Source organism: Triturus cristatus, chromosome 8, assembly GCF_964204655.1.
Source record: "Triturus cristatus chromosome 8, aTriCri1.1, whole genome shotgun sequence".
Lineage (NCBI taxonomy): Eukaryota > Metazoa > Chordata > Amphibia > Caudata > Salamandridae > Triturus > Triturus cristatus.
Window position 1 is genome coordinate 1,336,439,897 of NC_140591.1, and position 4,756 is coordinate 1,336,444,652.

At 44.6% G+C, this 4,756-nt stretch overlaps 1 pseudogene; it reads right to left on the reverse strand.

The window, feature by feature from the left end:
• Positions 1–4,367: 4,367 nt before the first annotated feature.
• Positions 4,368–4,514, reverse strand: LOC146805756 (small nucleolar RNA SNORA17; annotated as a pseudogene).
• Positions 4,515–4,756: the final 242 nt, after the last annotated feature.

Sequence of the window (4,756 nt, forward strand, 5' to 3'; positions counted from 1 at the left end):
GAGAGAGGTAGAGAGATTGAGAGTGAGTAATAGAAAGTAGAGAGTGAGTAGTAGAGAGTAGTAGAGAGAGTAGCAGAGAGTGAGCTGTAGAGAGTAGTAGAGTGAGTAGTAGAGAGTGATTAGTAGAGAGTGAGTAGTAGAGAGTAGCAGAGAGTGAGTATTAGAGAGTGAGTAGTAGAGAGTTAGTAGTAGAGAGTAGTAGAGAGTGAGTAGCAGAGAGAGAGTATTAGAAAGTTGTAGAGAGTGAGTAGTAGAGAGTGGTAGAGAGTAGTAGAGAGTGAGTAGTTGAGAGTAGTAGAGAGTTAGTAGAAGAGAGTTAGTAGTAGAGTGAGTAGTAGAGTGAGTAGTAGAGAGTGAGTAGTAGAGAAAGAGTTGTAGAGAGTGAGTAGTAGAGAGTAGTAGAGAGTAGTAGAGAGTGAGTATTAGAGAGTGAGTAGTAGAGAGAGTAGTAGAGAGTAGTAGAGTAGTAGCGAGTGAGTAGTAGAGAGGGAGCAGAAGAGAGAGAGTAGTAGAGAGTGAGTAGTAGAGAGTGAGTAGTAGGGAGTAGTAGAGAGTGAGTAGTAGAGAGTGAGTCATAGAGAGTGAGTAGTAGAGAGTGAGTACTAGAGAGTAGTAAAGAGCGAGTAGTAGAGAGCAAGTATTAGAGAGTGTGTAGTAGAGAGTGAGAAGTAGAGAGTAGTAGAGAGTGAGTAGTAGAGAGAGTAGTAGAGAGTGAGAAGTAGAGAGAGTAAGATAGAGTAGTAGAGAGTGAGTAGTAGAGTGAGTAGTAGAGAGTAGTTGAGAGCAAGTTGTAGAGAGTGAGTAGTGGAGAGTCAGCAGTAGAGAGTAGTAGAGTGAGTAGTAGAGAGTGAGTAGTAGAGAGAGAGTAGTAGAGAGTGAGTAGTAGAGAATAGTAGAGAGTGAGTAGTAGAGAGAGTAGTAGAGTAGTAGAGAGTGAGTAGTAGAGAGTGAGTAGTAGAGAGTGAGTAGCAGAGAGTAGTAGAGAGTGAGCAGTAGAGTGAGTACTAGAGAGTAGTAGAGAGTAGTAGAGAGAGAGTAGTAGAGAGTGGGTAGTAGAGAGTAGTAGAGAGTGAGTAGTAGAGAGCAGTGGAGTAGTAGAGAGCAGTGGAGTAGTAGAGATTGAGTAGTAGAGAGTAGTAGAGTGTGAGTAGTCAAGTGAGTAGTTGAGAGCAAGTAGTAGAGAGTGAGTAGTGGATAGTCAGCAGTGGAGAGTAGTAGAGAGTGAGTAGTAGAGAGTAGTAGAGAGTGAGTAGTAGAGAGAGAATAGTAAAGAGTGAGTAGTAGAGAGTAGTAGAGTGAGTAGTAGAGAGTGAGTAGTATAGAAAGAGTAGTGGAGAGTGAGTAGTAGAGAATAGTAGAGAGTGAGTAGTAGAGAGACTAGTAGAGTAGTAGAGCGTGAGTAGTAGAGAGTGAGTAGTAGAGAGTGAGTAGCAGAGAGAGTAGTAGAGAGTGGTAGAGTAGTAGAGATTGAGTAGTAGAGAGTATATTTATTTGACACTTGGCAACAAAAAACAAACCCAAATCGTTTTGGAGTTTCCGCACTCCTTGGTCATGGGTTAGGTGTATGCATCATTTCCGTCTTATTTTAAAGAAACAGTTTGTGCGTTTCAGAATAGTTAACATAAACAAAATACTATCATTGTTGGTTTATGCACTTCTCAATAAAGAATATAATGAAATGGACAATGAATGTCAACATTAATATAATATACATATTACCTACTGGCGGTCGCCAGTAGGTAGTTATAGTTAGGACCCTGTTTCCATAGGAAAACCGCAACATTCTATTTGGAATAACTTTTGCGCCGGTCGACGAATCCTCGCGAAATTTTCAAAACTAATGGGGCGCTACGCTCCGCTCCTACCCTGAAAGTCTCGGGGGGATTCGTCAAGCAGGGGCTGAGAAAAAAGGGGGGTCCCAAAACGCGTTTTTCCCATGCATTTTTCCATAGGACCTTTAGACACAGCTACAGCCCGAACGGCTGAACAGAGTTACTTGAAATTTGGCAGAGAGGTAGTCTACAGGTCAAGGAAGTGCCTTTTGTAGGTTTGGTGTAAATCTGTTCAATAGATCCTGAGAAAATAGCATTTAAATCAATATATATATCTGTAAGCGCGCTCCGTGCGCTTACCGTAAGCTTACCGTACGCGTACGGTGCCGTGCGCGAGCGCGATTCTGATTGGCTGTTAGATCTTAGTAAACATTCGAATCGGTCGAAACCAGGAAGCTGCGTCCGCCATTTTCTCTCTCGCACTCTGAGGGGGTGGAGGAATAACAAAGGCAAAAAACATGTAAAGGGGCTGTTTAGACAGCTCCTAACCACCTAGCCTTGATGAAGGTGTCACCAAAGAACCCCCAAGGCCAAAAAATCAATTTTTTTTTATGAAAAATCGCCGATTACGCTTACCGTACGCGTACGGTAAAAATAATTTAAAAACAAAAAAATTATCCACACTCTCCCCACCCCGTGTGCAAATGGTGCCCGAAGGGCACCATTTGTACATGTCTTATGTAGTTTAATGAAAATTTAAAAGATTTCCTTTCACAACGAAGTGCATAATATGTCCTCCATGTGCGCACGGTGCGCGAAGCGCATCGTGCGTACATGGCACATCCAGCGTAACGTGGGCAGCGCCCCGCGTGCTCACTGTGCGCGCACGGTGCGCGAAGCGCACCGTGCGCGCACGGAACGAACTGCGTTAAGTGGGCGCGCACGCCACGAATGGCATAAAGTAACTTAGCATTTAAAAAAACGTACAAATTTACTGAAAAAACCATAGGTTTCACACACGTTATAGTTAGGAATTAGCATTTAAAAAACCTTGCAAATTCACTGAAAAAACCATAGGTTTCACACATGTTATAGTTAGCTGGACATTTTACTGATAAAAAACCAATGAAATTCCCCTGTTATAGTTAGTGCAGGCAACTATAACTCACGCGACCGCAATCCTCTGCTGATGACATATGTGTCTTTATGAAAAAAAAATATTTGTAATATATGTATAGCTAAAATTTAATGGAAGAAGACATGGGCAAATAAGTGTCTAAATACAGTATTAGCATCAGCAGAGGATTGCGGTCGCGTGAGTTATAGTTGCCTGCACTAACTATAACGGGGGAATTTCATTGGTTTTTTATCAGTAAAATGTCCAGCTAACTATAACATGTGTGAAACCTATGGTTTTTTCAGTAAATATATATATACATATATATATTTAAATTAGTTCCCCCTCCAGAAGAATATGAGAGCAGAGTTATGGTTTAACCTCTTGAGAAGAGGAGCTATAAAATACTCGCCCAGGTTAAAGTAATGCCCATTCCCGAAGTCCAATGCCCAGAGTTCAACGCCTGAAAAGGTGGGATTTTCAAAGTCGGTTGCTGGTGTGACGGTGTGAGTATTAAAAATTAGTGATTTGTCGTGATTTGTGATTCTTTGTTGTGAAGTAATTTGTAATACATGAGTTAAATAATTTAATGAATTTATATGTTTATTGTTTATTGTGAAGAAGATGAAGAGTTATGAGGCTTGGGTAGTCTATGATCCCAGGATATTGAGATAAGTGTTGAAGATACTGAATAGATAATGAGAAAAATGTAGAATACACTTTATGGTTTTCTTGTCTGCTAAAGGTTTGTGGGGTAGATTGTGAGGTGCCGTTGGCTACATAAATTGAGATATGGACATTAAATAGACTGATTAGGGTTATTTCCTGCTCGTCAAGATTTTAATGCGAATGTGAAAATCTTTTTGTGTGAAAAGTCGGAAAGTTGTAAATGACCTTAACCCCTTGTGTGCCCAGGACGTGCTGGACACGTCATGGAGCACAGTCGCGCTGTGCCCATGACGTGTCCAGCACGTCATGAGGCATTCCCTGGGGAATCCCTCTGGTGCGGGCACCAGAGGGATTCCCTTTCTGCCAAAATAGCCTCGGGAGCTGGGGAAGAGCTTCCCCAGCTCCCGAGGCCCCCTCCCTTTCACTGTAATGACGATCGGCGCGCACGTCGCGCCAACGTCATTACAGTGAAAGTGAAACTGAAATGAGCCAAGAGGCTCATTTCAGTTTCACTTTCAACGTGCTCAGGGGGCTTTCTCAGCCCCCTGAGCACGTAGAAAGACGGGAGAGGTATTGTTGGAAAGGGGAGAATCTCCCCTTTCCAATGGTACCCCTCCCCAGTGGATCCCTGCTTGGGGATCGCCAGAGGGGGGCGATCCCCAAGCAGGGATCCACCCACTAGACACCAGGGAGGGGGGAGCGGCCCTTTGGGCATTATTTAGTCTTTTTGCCCCCCCTGGGGGCAGATGGGGGCAGTAGCCCCCAATCTGCCCCCCCGGGGGGGCAAAAATCCCACTAGACACCAGGGAATTTTATAAAAAATAACAATAGGGATGGGGGCTGCCCAAAATGGGCAGACCCATGCCCCCACCCCACCCCCCAATAATCACATTCTTTCTGCCCCCCCGGGGGGCAGATGGGGCATTGGCCCCTAATCTGCCCCTTCGGGGGGCAGAAAGCCCACTATACACCAGGGATTTCTTTTCAGTTTTTTTTAGGGTGGGGGCTGCTCGAAACATGCACGCCAATGCCCCCACCCACCCACCACCCTTACAGCCTTTCTGCCCCCCCCCCTGGGGGGCAGATGGGGCATTGGTCCCCAATCTGCCCCCCCCCGGGGGGGGGCAAAAAGACCACTAGACACCAGGGAATTGTAAAAAAAATAAAATAGGGGTGGGGGTTGCCCAAAACGGGCAGG